We start from the raw sequence: 19,072 nt of genomic DNA on the forward strand, positions 1-19,072 counted from the left end.
AGCTCTATTTATCAAAAAGGAACATTACAACCTTTCAACCTCAATACTGAGTTCAACATCTTCAAATTATAACCATCATCCTTATTTTCTTCTTGAGGTGGTATGGGTAATGGTTCTGCAGTTGCCATTCACATAATTGGATTAATATTTTCTTTATGCATTGACTGATTACAACACATGTATTCTTTGCACAATCATCTCTTTGTTATTTAGTCACTTTTGCCTTCAATCCTTCCCTAAGACCTTCCCTTTTGTTCTTTCCCCCTCCTTTTTCTCTGCCTCTACTTTCCTCTAAACTGTTAAATCTCAGACTTTTTCTCGATCTGGTGAAAGGTTATTGACCTGAAACACTGATGGGTTGCCATCTCCACAGTTGCTGCCAGATCTGTGGAGTCTTTTCAGAATTTTCTGTTCCTATTTCAAATTTCCACCATCTACAATATTTTGTTTTATTGAAGAAATATTTTTATTTCTATGCATTGTGCATAGATAAAATTCAGTTTCCCTTATTTTCTTGTTCTTAACTTTAATGAATAGAATATTGCTTTCAATTTTTCACATTTATAACTTACACTGTTCTTTAAAAAGCCTGTAATGGACAAATATCAGAGTCTGGATTTTCCGTCCCAGTCACATTTCTGTTTCACCCCACCGCCGGGATGCTCCGTTACGTTGGCTGGTCAATGGGGTTTCCCATTGTGAGGCACCCCCATGCCATTGAGAAACCCCCGGGCTGCTGGCAAAACGGAACATCCACCGCTGGGGAATCCAGCACCTGGGGTGTGATTTACCGCCAAAAGACAGAGTTCCGTTTTGGACGCATAGAGCGGGGTGTTTCTGGAGCACTGAGAACGACTCCGTTATCAAATAGGACACTTTTGTTTTAGCTTTGGCAAGGAACCCTCCCTCCAAGGCCACAGTTACCACACTTCCCCAGCTCAGCTCGTCAGTGTAGGAAGAGATCGTGGTTCCATTTTAAAAAGACACCCCGATTTCTCGATCTGCCCCTCGGACTCCCCACCGCGATGTCTGGACCCCTTCTATGCCCCAACTTACCTCTTGGGGGGTGCTCGAACCCCCCCCCCCCCCCCATACCACCTCTTAAGAGCAGGGCATCCCCGGGCCGATTCTTGGCACAGGCAACCAGGAACCCGGGCACTGCCAACCTGGCAGTGCATACAAGCACTCTACCAGTGCCCAGGCGCGTCTGATGGCCTGGGAGCCCCCCCGGGTGCCATTATGCCTAGTCCATGTTTGCGCAGACCTGTGCTAAACGCCGCCATGGCAAGGTCTCCCAAGCGGGCCTCAAGAGAATCGGGTGGCAACATATCTAAATGAGTCTAATGGTTCACCTAAAGATGTAAATCTGGATCTCGCCCAGCGAGGAAAAGATTCAGATCGCGACGCCCCTTGAGACCTCGTTGGATCTAGCGAGGTGTTCAGTGTCGCAAATCTTGTGAGAGGACTCTCGTGAAATTTAATGGCCTCATTGCGTCACACGAAGCCTTTTGATCATGCCCCAGATCTGCCTTCATTCATTGCTACACAAATAAGGAATCACAGGTTAATAAAATACTGCAAGTGTGGATCTTTACCATTCAATTTAAATGCTTTCCCATGTCTTCTACACTTATCAATGGACTTGCTCCAACAAGTCATTTTGAATGTGGGAGTTATTCCAAAATAAAATGTTAAATGAACCAAATTCATTCCAATGGTACAACCCATTTTGTGTAGAAATGAATCAAATGTATCATCACTTGCAAAGTGAATACAATAAATACACATTAGCAGTTTTGCACTGACTCATGAATTCTTGATTTGGTTTTTCATATTGGCAGCATGTAGGTTTACTCATCACTCACATTATTTCATCGCAGATACACAACTGCCTAATGTCACAACTTTGATAAAATGTAACTAGAACCTTGTTGCAAATATTTTTTTAAATGTTGAACCTGTCTGAGATAAAATCCTTTCATTCTTCTCCCATTCTTGTACTGCATGAATTTGATACATGGGACTTATTATATTTAGCCGATTCCTGGCTGTTTATGTTCTGGTCAGCAAAGCACACAAGACTTAAAATTTCCATTTGGGACACCAGGATAGGAACGCGTCCATGAGAAATGTCACACTGGTATTTTTGAGGAGACATTAACCTGTTTAGCACATATTGATCAAATTTTTCCTAAAATAATGGGGAGGCAAATTTTAGTTGGGTATATCAAGTGTTTGTATACTACCATCCATTAACATAATTTCAGGGCCTGATTGTTTTTGAATGCAGATTCTTTCACACTGATGGCTTTCCAGCTATTCATGTGGCTTAAGAAAAACACAGTCTTGCTTGCAGCATGTTCTTACTCCTCGAAAGGATAGTAGAGGCAGAAATTCTCAACCTAATTTAACAGATGTCTGGGCATGCACCTCAAATGCCACAATGTGCAGAGCTATAGAGCAAATGCTGGAAAGTAGGATTAGGATGGGTGGCTCGTTTCTTGGCTGGGGCAGACACAATGGGCCAAGTGACCTCTTTCGTATTTTCTTTTCTTTTCACGTACTAAATGATCTGTTTGAGCTGCACGCAGAAAAATACTTTTCACTGTACCTCGGTACACGTGACAATAAACAAATCCAATCCAATATTTCAGTGCTGTAGCCTTTTTATGATTCTAAGATGAAATCTGAAAATATGCTGTTACCCTAATCAATGTCTTCATCATATCTAAAAATGAAATCTATCAAATTTCAATTATAAATTTGACAGGAATGTGAAGATGATGCATTTGCAGTATTCTGCCATCGATGGGTGGAGGGCCACTTGTCTCCACAAGAGACAAAGTCGGATTTCAAATTAAGGACATTTTCCATTTTGTTGTATGGCAATGTTTACTCTGCTAAGTGGAATAAACTAAGAACATATTTAGTAGCTCAAAGCTGAAAATCCACAAGGCACCATATGCAGTAGCAGCAGAATTGTATTCCATAACAATTTGAAATGTCATGGGCCAGCATACCCCTCACTCCTCCATCACCATCAAGTCAGACAACAAACTTCTGGTTTGCTGAGGACAGAATCAGATGTCCCTGAAAATAAGGTGCCAACGTGGTAAAGCTGCAACATAGAAACAAATGCTTGTTAAACAGCAAGAGCAGCATTTTATACACAGAGCTAACCAATCCTGCAACCAGCATCAGGTCAAAGCTCTGTAGTCCTGCCTGCAATGACACCCTGGGCTAGTGCGCAGTCAATTCCAGCAACAATTGACCCAAGTCACAACACAGGTGAAATTAGATTTTATTTAAAATACTCGAGGTCCTTGGTTGATCCTAATAAACTAGTCACTTGGTTTGTAACTTTAACACAAGTATCCTTCTTTTATGTACAGTATTGTAATTAAACAAGCAAAATGTAACTATCTAATATCCCTTTCCCAACTTCCCCATCCTAATTACCCCCACACTCTACATAGACACAGACACACCCGAGGGGAAATGGTGGTGGACAGGACAAGAAAATATTAATAAAAAGAAAAGGATAAAGATCTTTGATGCACTGGGTTCATTTCCGGTTTTGTGTCTTTCTGCAGTTCAGCTTTCGTTTTGATACTTCCTCTTTCTAGAATGGTTTTCTTTCTCAAGGTTGTCTATCGTCTCTGCAGATTCAAAGTAATTCCTGGTTCATAGCAAAGGGTATGCTGGGCACCCAGTGCTTCCAGAAAAATGAAGCAGTTATTTCACTTCAGCAAGGAGGAAAGAGAGAAAGCGCTCCTTTCACTACAAGATCTAAACACTTCTGCTCAGTTCTTTCAGAAAGCATCATGCAGGAACCAATCACTGATCGTTTTCAGGCAGAACACTGTACCTGGCCAACCCACCAGTTGCCAGTTAACCAATCGATTTGACTCCCTCCATATTTTGGTTCCTAAGATCCACTTGGTGCCGAGGAGTCTGGCTAAAAGCAAAACCTGGGAACACAATATCCTGACATGCAGGCTGCTTCAACCTGGAGTCTTCTGCTTAAAGGCACATCCTGATTGTGCGCCCATGGACGAAAATAATAAAATCACATTTTAAAAATGGGAACAAAATAAAGGAAGGAACCTTGCATGACACATGCAATTATGAATGCTAATAAACAGTTAAGCAACTAACAGGAGGGGGAGGCTCTGAGAGCATGCCCATCCTGGATGACAGTGAAGCCCAGCATACGAGTGAAAAAATGCAAGACTAAAGTGATCTCAACTATCTTCAGCCAGAAATGACAAATGGCTGATCCTTCCTGGGTTTCATCTAAAGTCCAAGCATCACAGGTACCAGCATTCAGTCAAATAAATTAATTCCATATTGCAACAAGTAATTACTGAGAGTATTGGAGAAAACAAAGTAAATAGGCTCCAACAATATTTTGGATGTGTACTTAAGATAAGTACTTCAGAGCTAAAATTCCCCACTTTGTCCTGGCCACAAAAGGCAGGAGAAATCCAGATGGGCCAATTACTATCCAATCCACCTATGCCCAATTATCAACAACGTATTAGAAGGAATTGTCAATAGTGCTATTTAAATCTCTCTAATGTTCAGGTTGGTTCCACCAAAACCATTCCTTTCCAGTTCTTGCTGTACAATAATGCAACCAATGATAGAATAGTATCCTGTTGTGATCTGATCCAAGTAGGTTCGTAAAATAGGTAAAGAAGTGGCAGATAGAATATATAACACAGAAAAGCGTGCGGTAATGTATTTTAGCAGAAGGGATAGGAAGAGCAGTATAAACAGTATAAACAAAACAGTTCTAAAACATGTAGAGGGAAAGAGAAACCAGGGGTTCATGTGTATATGGGCAGATGACACAAAGTTGGGTGCAAGGGTGAGCTGTGAAAAGAATGCAGAGAGATTCTCTGGCAGTACGGTAGCACAGTGGTTAGCACAGTTGCCTCACAGCTCCAGGTTCTCAGGTTCGATTCCCTGCTTGGATCACTGTCTGTGCGGAGTCTGTACGTTCGCCCGTGGCTGTGTGGGTTTCCTCCGGGTGCTCCGGTTTCCTCCCACAGTCTAAAGATGTGCAAGTTAGGTGGATTGGTCATGATAAATTGCCCTTAGTGTCCAAAAAGGTTAACGTGGTTACTGGGCTACGGAGATAGGGTGGAGACGTGGGCTTAAGTGCGGTGCTCTTTCCAAGAGCCGGTGTAGACTTGATGTGCCGAATTGCCTCCTTCAGCACTGTAAATTCTATGATTCTATCCTTCAGTGTGATTTGGATAAGTTGAGTGAGTGGACAAATTAATGATAAATGCAGTACTATTTGCATAAATGCAAGGTTATCCAAATTGCGAGCAAAAATGGGAAGGCAGGCTATTATCTGAATTGTCGCACATGCAGAGAGAGGAATATGCAACTTGTACACTAGTCGCTGAAGGTAAGCATGAAGGTCCAGCAGGCGATAAAGGCAAATGGTATCTTAGTCTTCATAGCGAGAGGATTCGAATACAGGAGCAGGGATGTTTTGCTGCAGATTATATAGGGCCTTGGTGAGGCTAAACCTGGAATAGTGCATGCAGTTTAGAAATCCTTATCTGATAAAGGATTTTCTTGCTCTAGAGATAGTGCAGTGAAGGTTAACCAGACTGATTCCTGGGATGGCAGGATGGACGTATGAGGAGAGATTAAGTTGATTAGGATTGTATTTGCTGGAGTTCAGAAGAATGAGGGGGGATCTCATAGAAACCGTTAAAATTCTAACAGGACTAGAAAGGGTGTTAATTAATGGGTTAAGAGACATTCCAATTAGTTGTCTCATTTATGTTAAGTATCCAATAATTGACACTGATATGTAAGGGGCTTCAGGTGGCCTTTGGTTCAGGTGATGAGACGATAAGAGTTTTGTGCAGAGTCTGTTAAAGTAAAATAAAGGTGTTTGTGGAAAAGGAGCAGAACTGTTGACTATACAGCAGCAGCTAAATGTCTAACAAATGGTAGCAGAGAATGGTTGCTGTGCAAATGTGAAGGGTTGAAAGATACAACTTTTCCATACCAAACCAAGGAGTGAGAAAAAAAGGATATATGGCTGAACCTAGGATAAAGATGGCTGGCTAGGACTATCCCCCCTTATTTTTTGAAGGGGGATTTTTCGACCAATGGAGGAGTCCAATAGTTATGTGGACTATGTGGCCTTGGGAAAGAGAAAACACGTTTTGGCATTGGCTCTTTCTCTAACGTTTGACAGTAAAGTCCAAAGCAAAGTGTTTTCTGAGCTGGAATTGGAAGAGTTAGACTCAGAAGAAGGTCTGGAGACTCTATTATGTTATATGGATAAGATTTAGAAAATGGATGACTTGTTAAGTGTGTATGAAGCATGGTCGGATTTTGATAGGTTCCCAAAAATAGAGGATTTCTCCATTGAAGACTATATAATGGAATTTGGCAGACTATATAAAAGGCTGCAGAAACACAATCTGGAATTTCCACAGTCTGTGTTGGCTTTTAAATTACTTGACTGTGCTAGAGTGAGCAACATGGATAGGCTCCTGGTTTTGACAGGAGTTCAGTTTGCGGATAAGGATACCTTATTCGGTCAGATGACAGAAGCATTAAAAAAAGTTTCTGGGGAAACATTCGATTCCGATGGCTCTGATGACCCAAATAGGTCAGTCTGCAATAAAGCAGAATATGGAAGATACACTACTAACAGGATGGTGAAATCGTACGGCTACAAACAGGTTCCAAGACTATAGAAGGAGATCGGGACCCGGAAACTATGAAGACAGAAACCCAGTTAGAACTACAATAGGAAGATGAACCCCAGAAATGCACGGGGCATGATAAATCGATGTTTTCGATGTGACTCTCAATACCATTATGCTTTCAACTGTCCAACACATTACAATAGTGTTTGAAGCGACACATGACACGGATGAGTCAGAAGAGGAAAAAGATAGTGACCAGAAAGAAGGCATGGTCCTATTAACAAGCAGTTTTACGCCTGTAATGAGGGTGTTGGTTGCAGAATCCTTCAATTGTGCTGTATTGGACAGTGGCTGCACATCTACTGTGTGTGGAATTGACTGGTTAAAATGTTATCTGGACTCCTTAAATGCTGAAAATTGTAACAAGGTTAAGGAATTTGAAAGTTCCACAAGTTTCAGGTTTGGGGATGATAATACTCTGAAGTCGTTGAAAAGAGTGGTGATCCCTTGCAATATTGCCGGAGTGAATCATTTTATTAGCACGAATGTTGTATCAAGTGAGATACCTTTGCTTCTGGGCAGACCGTCGATGAAGAAAGCACACATGAAACTGGATATGGAACAGGATAAGGCAACAGTCTTTGGAAAGACGGTGGACTTACAATTTACACAGTCGGGACACTATTGTATTCATTACTGACAAATAATACTTCAAGTACAGTTGTTCAGGATGTGTTAATGGCAGTTCAAAATGGGACTTTAGCTGATAAAAAGCTTGTTGTATAAAAACTGCATAGGCAATTTGCGCATCCGTCTCCTCGGAGGCTGAGAAATTTATTAAAGGATGCAGGGGTAAGGGATGAAGACTATACTAAACTGATAGAACAGGTTAGTGATCACTATGAAGTTTGTAGGAAGTACAGAAAGACACCAGCAAGACCGATAGTGACCCTACCTTTGGCCAGGGATTTTAACAACATTGTGGACATGGGCCTTAAGATCTGGGATAAAGCCAATAATATATTTATTTAGCATTTTGTAGATTTAGCAACCAGATTTTGTCAATCAACGATTGTACGAAGTAAAGAAAAGAGAGTAATTCTGGATCAAATCGTGGAAAAATGGATAGGGACAGGAATGGGTCCACCGGCAAAATTCCTTACGGACAGTGGGAAAGAATTTGATAATGATGAGTTTAGGGATGTGTGAAAACGTGAATAGCACAGTTATGAATATGGCTGCGGAAAGCCTATTTAGTAATGGTGTGTGTGAAAGAAACCATGCTGTAATCGATGACATGCTCCGAAAAATTTTGGCAGATCGACCGAATTGCAAGCTAAATTCAGTTTTAGCATGGGTGGTACATGCAAAGAATTCATTACAGATGGTTGGGGGCTATAGTCCCTATCAATTAGTGTTTGGTAGAAATCCTAAAATTCCATCCATTTTGGATGACCACCTCCAGCTTGGGAAGGGACAATAAGGTCTGCCTTTGCTGAGCATTTAAATGCATTACATAGCAGTAGAAAAGCTTTTTTTGGAAGCAGAGGTCTCTGAAAGAATTCGCAGAGCTTTAAGACATAACGTACGGTCATCAAATACCGTTTTTCAGCAAGAAGACACAGTATACTATAAGAGAGACAATTTTAATGAATGGAAAGGCCCAAGGTAGATAATAGGCATAGATGGCAAAACAATTATTTTGCAACATGGCAATCAAACTGTCAGGGTACATTCATCAAGGATAATGGGTACAGATTACAAGCTTTCAAATTTAGACAGGGCAGACAGACATGACGAGGAACCAGGGTCATCTGGTACGCACGTGTTACAGAACTATGAGGACCAATTAACTGATATAGACAGGGTTTCTGTAGAGGAACACACTTCTGATGAATTAGAACAGGCCATTTTTCCGAAAGGACAACTGCCAAAAGTTGGTACAAAAGTAACATACTTGCCTGAAGGATCTAGTCAATGGAAGGATGCAACTGTTATTAGTAGAGCAGAGAAGACCACTGAAAAGTATAAACATTGGTTGAATGTACAGCATTCAGAGGAGGGAGTCAAAACAATGGATTGGGAACACGAAGTTCAAGAATGGAGGGCACAGAAACGCAGTGCCAGTTCAGATAGTACATTGGATAGTGAACAGGTCCGCAGGAAAAGGTCGAGAACGATTGAAAGGACATCCCACAGCAGAAGGGAAGGATCAAGCAGTAGCAGTGCAGAACGAGATAACAGGTGGGAGAGGGGACATAGTTTGTCAAGGTTTCGGAACATGAGTAAGACTACGAATACTAATAGGAGTAGAAGCCCACATGCACGTGAGATTTTGGTGGCTTCCAATAAATTAGATAAAAAAGTTATCAAAGATGCCTAACAGCAAGAACTGCATAGTTGGAGTGAATTTGGGGTATACACGGAAGTACCGGATAGGGAACAAAGAGCTCTATCCCACAGATGGATTTGCACGGAAAAGGTTCATCCGAATGGAACTTATAAGGCAAAGGCCAGGCTTGTGGCAAGGGGTTTTGAATAAAATTTAGAAGATCAGGATTTAAGGGTAGATTCACCTACGGAAGGAAAGGTTATTTTAAAGATCTTCTTGGCTCTATTAGCCACAAAGGCATGGGAATGCAAATCTATAGATATAAAAGCTGCCTTTTTGCAGGGGCATCAGCTCCAGATAAATATTTTTCTCCATCCTCCTAAAGAGGCAGCTAACACAGAAGGGGTACTCTGGAAGTTGAACAAATGTGTATATGGATTAAATGATGCGTCTAAAGTCTGGTATTATTCGGTAAGATCAGTTTTGTTAAAATTAGGCTGTTGCCAGTTGAAAGCAGATCCGGCAATGTTTTACTGTCACTATAAAGGAAATCTTTCTGGCATCTTTATGATGCATGTCGATGATTTTTTGTGGGGTGGGACTAGTGATTTCAAAGCTTTTGTAATCTCTGGTTTGAGGAAAGAATTCACGGTTGGAAGTCAGGCTTCATTAAAATATATTGGACTGGAAATCGGACAGACTAAGTTAGAGGCAACTTTACGTCAGCAATCTTATTTGGAAAGCATCAGCCCAATAGCAATTAGTCGTGACCGGGTTTCACAAAAAGACGCAATGGTTTCAAAGATGGAAAAAGAGCAACTGTGAAGTTTAATTGGGCAACTGAATTGGTTAGGTAGTTAGACGAGACCGGAGTGAGTTTTGATGTCTTAGAGTTGAGTACAAAAATGAATGATCCCAAAGTGGAAGACATAATATGAGCAAATAAAGCATTGGCCAAACTAAAAATGCAGGAGTGTGTTTTGATGTTCCCGGTTTTATGACCGTAGGAACTTGAAACTCATAGTTTATAGTGATGCGTCCGATGCAAATTTATGTGATGGGGTTTCAAGCGCAGGAGGTTTTATAATTTTCCGATTGGGGAACAATGGAATGGTAAATGTTGCCCGCTTGTGTGGGAAACAAAGAAAATAAGGAGAGTGGTCAAAAGCACTTTGGCTGCTGAGACGTTAAGCCTTGTCGAGGCGGTGGATATGGCCGTTAATATATCTCAGATATTGACAGAAATTTTGGGATTAGGGGATTTGGGTAATATACCTATTGAATGTCACATTGACAATAAATCCCTGAGGGAAAATGTGCACTCTATAAAAAGTGTCAATGAAAAAAGGTTAAGGATAGACATCGCAAGTTTGAAGCAGATGTTGGACAGAGGGGAAATAGCAAAAATTAAATGGGTTGACAGTAGCTATCAATTGTCAGACTTTTACAAAAAGAGGGGCTAGTTCACAGAAACTTTTGGATATTGTTAATGGCGCCTGTTTCTGTGACTGTTTTTTTCTTCTTCCAAAAATGAAAAAAAAAGGTGGGAAATTGTGTGTGTTTTTGAGTTTCTTGTAATTTTGGTTTCACCTAATAATTTTTTTTTCTCCAAGGAAGGGGAGACTGTTAAGTAATGGGTGAAGAGACATTCCAATTAGTTGTCTCATTTATGTTAAGTATCCAATAATTGACACTGATATGTAAAGGGGCTTCAGGTGGCCTTTGGGTCAGGTGATGTGATGGTAGCGTTTTGTGTAGAGTCTGTTAAAGTAAAATAAAGATGTTTGTGGAAAAGGAGCAGAACCTTTATACAACAGCAGCTAAACGTCTAACAAAGGCTAGATGCAGGAATGATGCTCCTGATGGCCAGGGGTCCAGACCATGGGTCACAGTCTGATGATACTGGTAGCCCATTGAGGACAGAGATGAGGAGAAACTTTTTCACCCAGAGAGTGGTCGGCCTGTGGAATTCATTACCACAGAAAGTAGTTGAGGCCAAAACATTTTATGTTTTCAAGAAGTAGTTAGATAATTGGGACAAAGTGGATCAAAGGATATGTGGGAGGGGGAAGGCGGGGTTAGGCTATTGAGTTGAATGATCAGCCATGATCATAATCAATGGCGGAGCAGACATGAAGGGCTGAAAGGCCTCCTCCTGTTCTTATTTTCTGTGTTTCTATAGATCTTTGAAGGTGGCAAGGTATGTTGCGAGATTAGTTAGCAAAGCATAAGTGATCTTGGGCTTCATAAATAGAGGTATTGAGTTCAAAAGCAGGGATGTTATGTTGAGCACATGTTTCATTCAATTAAATATTGTGAAGACTGAAACCATTGGGTGGAATTTTACTGCCTCTCCCACTCGTGAGATATTCTGTTTTTGAAGTCAATGCAAGTTTTGAACGGCTCACCGAATTGTATTACTCCCGCTGTGTTGTAGCCGTAATATTCCATCCATTGTCTTTAAGTTCAGCTCCAAACTCTATTACCTAGCTACTGACATCATCCCTTTTCTGGAAACAATCTGAGATTAAGGACAGTCTGTTTGTAACCTTGGTGTTTCATCTGATCACAAGATAAGCTTCTGGTTTCACACTCATGCCATGACTAAGATTACCCATTTCCACCGAGCTAACATCACCGGACTTCACTCCATCTCAACTCATCTGCTGTTGAAGTCCTCAATTATGTCGTAGTTACCTCTAGACTCAGCCATGCCAACACACTGCTGGCTGGTCTCCCACATTTCACCCTCAGTGGACGTCTTCAAAACCCTGTTACCCATGTTGTAACTCACACCAAGTCCCATTCCCCTTCCACCCCTGTGTTCACTGTCTTAGATTGGCTCAGAGTGTAACAAGATATTAATTTTAAAATTCATGCCATTTTATCAAATCTTTCCATGGCCTTGGGGTTGTTTTCCTTGGAGCAAAGAAGATTATGGGGAGATTTGATAAAGCTTTATCAGATTAAACAGGCTTAGATAAGGTAGTCAAAGAAAAGCCGTTCCCATTTGCTGATAGTGCAAGTACTGGAGGCAGAGTTTTATACCTTTGGGCAAGATATATAGCGGGGATGTGTGGAAAAACTTTATTTGTGATGAATGTGGGATTTTGGACTGTAGATATTTGGCAATTTGAGAGTTGAAAGCCTTGGGTTTGATTTGATTTGTCACATGTACCGTAGTACAGTGAAAAGTATTTTTCTGCGGCCAAGGGAACGTACACAGTACGTACATAGTAGACAAAAAAGAATAATTGGCAGAGTACATTGACAAATGGTACATTGACAAAGTGATGGGTTACAGTGCGGAACAAGGGGCCAAACAAAGCAAATACATGAGCAAGAGAAGCATAAGGCATCGTGAATAGTGTTCTTACAGGGAACAGATCAGTCCGAGGGAGAGTCATTGAGGAGTCTAGTAGCTGTGGGGAAGAAGCTGTTCCTAGAGTTTAGGTTTAGAGTGTGTTTGACTGCAGTAGTCATGTCTTAAAAATAATCTTGTTTTTCAAGATCAGAAAGCTTTTAAGAACCAGAGGTGAAATTGACCAGAGTAAAAACAGCCTGTGCTAATGCAATGTTGTGGAGATGCCGGCGTTGGACTGGGGTGAGCACAGTACGAAGTCTTACAACACCAGGTTAAAGTCCAACAGGTTTGTTTCGATGTCACTAGCTTTCGGAACCTTAAATGCAATGTTGTTTGACGAGGGGGAGACCCTGGGCAGTTAAAATGTTTTCAGCCTGGGCAGGTGAGGTATTCAGACATTTTGAGGAAGTTTTTTGAGTTGAGTTCTAATCTGGCTACCCCTTTAGACAACAAATAAATTATTTTGCTCTCACAATAGGATAGTTAAAAAAAGAGTAATAATATTTAAAGCAATGCTTGCCTAAGGACAAGGGAAAAGCTGAAACAAACCAGTTGAAACAGCTTTTTGAAGACATCCAGCCAAAGTCTGCAGGGGTTTAACAGGAGCAAAATCTGCTCTGGAAAGCAAGTATAAATCTGTGCCATTCGGGATGTGGGATGGATTGGGAGCTGTATGTTTTTTCCCTTTCTTGTTGTTTAAATGGGAATAGAGATAGTAATTTAGAGTACTGTATTTATGGTGTTGAGTAGTAGTGTTTAAAGGGTAATTATAAGCTACTTTTGGGTGTGATTTTAAAAAGTTTAATAGTTTAATAATAATATATTTATGTTTTAAAATACCATATCCCTATTTATTTGTGCAATCACTCTTGGAACGAAGTATTCTGTCCGCAGTCTTACGAAATAAAATATTGGGGTTTCAGTCTGGTCTCCTAGCCACTGTTGGGATCTGATCTCAGAGCGTAATAAATTGTAGTGAGTGCGAATGAACTGGAGCTCATTACATAGAAGGGGTGTATCATAGAATCATAGAATTACATTCTCCACATGTCTGTGTGGGTTCCATCCCCACAACCCAAAGATGTGCAGGGTAGGTGGGTTGGCCACGCTAAATTGCCCCTTAATTGTAAAAAAAAAAAAAAAATTGGATACTCTTAATTTATGAAAAAAAAATAGAATCATAGAATTTACAGTGCAGAAGGAGGCCATTTGGCCCATCGAGTCTGCAACAGCCCTTGGAAAGAGCACCCTACTTAAGCCACACCTCCACCCCATCCTCGTAACCCAGTCACCCTACCTAACCTTTTTTGGACACATAGGTCAATTTATCATGGCAAATCCACCTAACCTGCACATCTTTGGACTGTGGGAGGAAACCGGAGCACCTGGAGGAAACCAACGCAGACACGGGGAGAACGTGCAGGCTCCGCACAGACACTGACCCAAGCCGGGAATCAAATCTGGAACCCTGGCGCTGTGAAGCAACTGTGCTAACCACAGTGCTACCCCGAGTAGGAACTGAGATGATGATTTAAAATGGAAATTGGATGGGACACTTGAAAGAAATAAACTTGCAAGTCTATGAGGATAGAACAGGGGAATGTGGCTGAATGAATTTTTCTACATAGAGCTGACATGAACCCGATGGGATGAATGGCCTCCATTCTCATGTACCTTTCTCATAACTGCTTCTTCAATCTCTCAGAATACAGGCTGAGAAACCACATGGAAAGACAAAATAATATATGAATCATTAAGCTGTTTCATTCCACAGCAAGTGAGCATGCATAACAACAGCTTTGCCAAACTCAATTAGCTCAATCATTACAACTTGTCTGCAGTTCACTGCGCAGTTAAATAATTTTACTTTGTTTGAAAGATAGTATAGCTCCATAGTCCCCATATATTTGGTGCCGTTTCGGATGCAAAGTATCACCTGAGGCATGAGTGCACACTTCTGGCACTGCCCATGCTGGGCAGCCTTTTGGTATGGACGTTAGAGCAACAACAGGGAGAATGGCCCAGGAATATGCAGAGTCTAAATATCTTGATGTCAGACAACATGTAATGCTGATTTAACACCTGCAGTGTCATTTTTGACCTGTATGTTCTTATTCAAGACCTCTCTCAACCTTGCAGAACTGCTGATAAAGAACCTTAGGGAGGACCTCCAACCAGTGCTATTTCAAAGGGTCATCAACTACATTCAGATTCATTGTTGATTGACCCCTTTTGCTTGTTACTGAGTTTGTAGAAATGTTTTGATGGGTTATAGAGACTGTTATAAAGAGTGCCCCTTTTGTCAAGAGACAAACAGGCAGAATGAGCATATCACTTTGTCCAAATTGCAGGTTGCTCCAGGCTGCAGATTGCACATATGTTGCTTTGCAACTGCTGTGTGTAAATTCTGAGGGGTACAACATCCAGTAGGGATTCCACCTATTCAATGACTAGCTGGTGTGTGACTATCTCAGTGCATCATGCAGGCTAATGCCCACTATTTAGACAGCAGTTATGATGCCTTTATTCCATGCCAGCCCACCGTACCATCTGCATTAAGCCACAGTGAAAAACCAGAGGGTGGCTTCTGAGCAACAAGGGCTGCTAACCTCATGGCTCAAATGCACAATACTTAGGCAACATAGAAATAGACCTGAATCTTCCAAGGAGTGGCAAGCACCATCAGATTGCCACTCTTTTCCTTCTTTTCTACAACTTACTAGAGTTCTGCATTTCTCGCAGAGACTTCTGATCTCGACACCCTCAGAAATAAGGAATGTACCTGAAATCCAACAGCTTCTTCGCAGCACTGGATCATCGGGGAAAGACAAGGCACGTCCATTTTTATGGCACCAGCTGTAGTACTTTTTGTTCACTAATACACTGAAAAGCTGGGACATTTAAACAGCTTTTCAGTGTGCTAGTGATTGAACATACATACGAACATACAAATTAGGAGCAATAGGCCACTTGGCCCCTCGTGTCTTCTCCGCCATTCAATAAAATCATGACCGATCTGATTACAATCTCAACCGAAAACCTTTCACCCCCCTTGTTAATCAAGAATCTATCTAGCTCTGCCTTAAAAATATTCAAAGATTCTGTTTCCATTGTCTTTTGAAGAAGAGAATTCCAGAGACTCATGCTCCTCAGATAAAATATTTCTTCTCATTTCCGTTTTGTAGGAGCGATCCTTTTTTTTAAACACTGACCCCCTCGTTCTAGATTCTCTGACAAGAGGAAACATACTCTTCACATCCAACCTGTCAATACCTCTCTGGACCATAAAGATTACGATCAAGTCATTTCTTACTCTTCTAAATTCTAGCGGATACAAATTCAACCTGTCCAACCTTCCTCTATTCCAGCTATTAGTCTACTAAACCTTCTTTGAACTGCTTCTAACACATTTATGTATTTCTTTAAATAAGGAGACCAATACTGTGCACAATACTCCAAATGTGGCCTGATAAATGCCCTGTACACCTGGAGCATAACCTCCCAACTTTTGCAACCAATTCCCCTCACAATAAATAATGTAAGGACCCTTCCTGTTGGTTCCCTTACTTCCTATTTCTATTATATTATCTATTAATTTTGGTCCATGAATCGTTAATGGAGACATACTTTAAAGTTGAGTAGAGAAAGTAAGGAACTCCAAGTGTCAAAACGTGTATTACAAAGTTTTGTATTTTGGGCAGAAGAACCCAGATATTGTGACATCCAAGAGAGAGGTGTTTGTTTTGATTGGTTGGCTGGTGGCCAATGGTTTTGCCAGGGATACTATTCTGCCTGGCAACCAACGGCAATTGGTTCCTGTCAGATGGAGTTTTTCGGAGAGAACCCAGAAGTCACTGAGCCCTCAAGGTGGAAGCAACTCTCTCTCTGCTCTGCTGCCTCTGTCTGAAGGCAGAAACTTCTAGACCCTGAAAGAGGAAGTTATCTTCTCTCGCTCAATTGCTGGCTGCCTACTATTGCTGAGAGTCTACAGTGAAAACAATTACAAACTGAAAGAAAAGAAACCATCCACCTGGCAGTCTAGACTAAAGAAATAACTGGAAGACGTCCATCTGAAACAAGGACTCCTAGCCTTTTACTGTCATCATTATTTTATATCCCTCTTTCCCTTCTGTGTTTGTTTGTGTGTGTGTGCAGAAGGTGGGGCGAGTTAAAAGGGGGGTTAGAGATTAGATAGTAGATGACCAGTTGCATTTGTTCCCCAAGTCATTAGAGTTACTGTTAAAAATTTAAAAAAATTGTGCTTAAATTTACAAACCTGATGACTGTAGTTATTGAGCAGTCAAAGACCCCGGGTACTTTAAAAATAAAAGTTATTTTCAATCATGTTGCAACTCCGGGTCGGGCACAGGGTGTCGTAACAACAATAACATTCAATTAGCTTTACTTGCTGTACCTATATACTAGCTCTTTGTGATTTATGCAAGAGGACATCAAAATCCCTCTGCACCTCAAAGCTCTGCATTAGAATTGAGCCTGCGACGGCTCGGAGAATCGGAGATGACGCTGAGACGGCCCACGACGCCGGTCCGACGGCGGGCTGCGATTCTCCGGCGACCGGAGAATTGCCACCAGCCGCAGTCGACGCGGCGCCGGTCGGGGGTCGAAGAAAGAGGCCCCCACGGCGAATCTCCGCGATCGACCGGCCGAGTTTCCGCCGGCATGGTTCTAACATGGTTCCACCCGGCGGGAGCTCGGACCCGCGGCCACGGTGGCTGTCCTGGTGGCAGAGGCGCGGGGACCAGACTCCGGGGGGGCCTCCACGATGGCCAGGCCCGCGATTGGGGCCACCAAGCGGCGGGCGCACTCGATCCGGGGGGAGCCTAGCTTCTTTGGCGCCGGCCCACTGTGTGGCTGTGCCATGTTGCGCGGCACTGCCTTGCAAGCAGCCGCTGCGCGCATGCGCCAACCCACGGCCAGCTGGGCACTCCAGCGCCGTGCTGGCCCCCCGGGCAACAGAATCGCTGGGCCATGGGGCCCGTTGACGCTGGCGTGAAACACTCCGGTGTTTACGCCGGCGTCGACACTTAGCCGCGTTTTCAGAGAATCCCAGCCCGAGTTCTAATGCAGGCCATTCTCACTCTGTATCTCACTATATATGGATCCCGCCCCTAAGCAGTCCTCCAAAATATTTTTACATTTTTTTCCAATTTGGGGGCAATTTAGCCTGCATATCTTTGGGTTGTTGGGGGGGGGGGGGGTAAGACCCACGCAAATACGGGGAGAATGCGCAAACTCCACATGGGCAGTGATCTGGGGCTAGGATCGAACATGGGTCCTCGGCACCATGAGGCAGCAGTGCTAACCTCTACTGTCCTCCAAAGTATGCACTGTTCCAGTATCTGAGCTGAGGGCTGAGTCTGAGAGTGAATGACAGTGTTCCTTTTTCAATACCAATTTAATGTTCTACCACCTCCTCCTCTTCTAACTCTGCCTGGCTATGTTGCAATTCTTAAAATAATTGAAAGGAAAAAGCAGATGAAGAGATTTCGATATGAAGATGAAGTGGGATGTCAGAAGAAAAGTTATGTGGGCATTGTAGCGCACAATGACTTACGAGAGAGACGAGAAGTGATGAAGTCGATTGAGGCTTTATTAAGCGAGACTTGTCTCCAGCAGTTCAGCAACAGAATGAAGCGGCGGGGAGAAGCTCGGGTTCTTATACTCCGCCTTCAGGGCGGAGCCAGGAGTCAGCAGCCAACCAGGACCCGGGATCTGTCAGCCAATAGCATCACGGCTTCACAGTCCCACATGACCCCTAATACATACCACCACATTCACCCCTTGTTAAAAAGGAACCCGGCGGGGTGGTGGTTCGCATGGTGGGAGGGGTTTACAAGGCTGGTCCTGGGAGGAAAACTTCGGACATGTTACTACAGTTTTAGCCCTACACTGGGCTATGTACAAAGTTTGTGAAACTATTTACAATATTAGTAAGAGAAAAAACATTTTTTTTGTTACAATCCAACAACATTCTTGGTGTCACGCGGATGCCACGAGTCGAGCGGGCGGTCTGGTCTTCCTCGTCGATCGCCTCAGCCCCGGTGGTGGTGCAGGTGCTTGTTCAGGCATTGTCGTCTCCGGGAGCGTTTCGGTGTTCGTTCCTGTTTCACTCCTGGGCGGGCACGGGAGGAAGACCGATCCTCCCGGGAAGGGGGCGGTCGCGGGGTGCGCCGGTGGTAGGGAGGGGATGATCGGTGTCGGGGGGGTGTGTGTGTTGCCGGCGGGCGTCAGGTCCCGCAGGGAGACCGTGTCCTGTCGGCCGTCGGGATACGCCACGTAGGCGTACTGCGGGTTCGCGTGGAGAAGGTAAACCCTCTCGACCAAAGGGTCCGATTTGTGCGCCCGCACATGTTTCCGGAGCAAGATGGGTCCTGGGGCCGCCAGCCAGGTCGGCAGTGAGGTTCCGGAGGAAGACAAGGAGGCGCTCATGAGGCGTTTGGTTAGTGGTGGTACACAGCAGCGACTGGATGGAGTGGAGAGCATCCGGGAGTACCTCCTGCCACCGGGAAACTGGGAGATCCCTGGACCGTAGGGCCAGCAGGACGGTCTTCCATACCGTGCCGTTCTCCCTCTCTACTTGCCCGTTCCCCCAGGGGTTGTAGCTGGTCGTCCTGCTCGAGGCTATGCCCTTGCTGAGCAGGAACTGGCGCAGCTCGTCACTCATGA

General features: G+C 43.1%; 1 protein-coding gene across 8 annotated transcripts in view; it reads right to left on the bottom strand.

Moving 5' to 3' along the window:
* The window catches only part of scn1laa (sodium channel, voltage-gated, type I-like, alpha), a 480,246-nt gene that overhangs the window by 154,282 nt on the left and 306,892 nt on the right, over positions 1–19,072 (bottom strand). The gene's annotated exons all lie outside the window — the stretch shown is intronic.

This window comes from Scyliorhinus torazame, chromosome 2, assembly GCF_047496885.1.
Source record: "Scyliorhinus torazame isolate Kashiwa2021f chromosome 2, sScyTor2.1, whole genome shotgun sequence".
Classification (NCBI taxonomy): domain Eukaryota; kingdom Metazoa; phylum Chordata; class Chondrichthyes; order Carcharhiniformes; family Scyliorhinidae; genus Scyliorhinus; species Scyliorhinus torazame.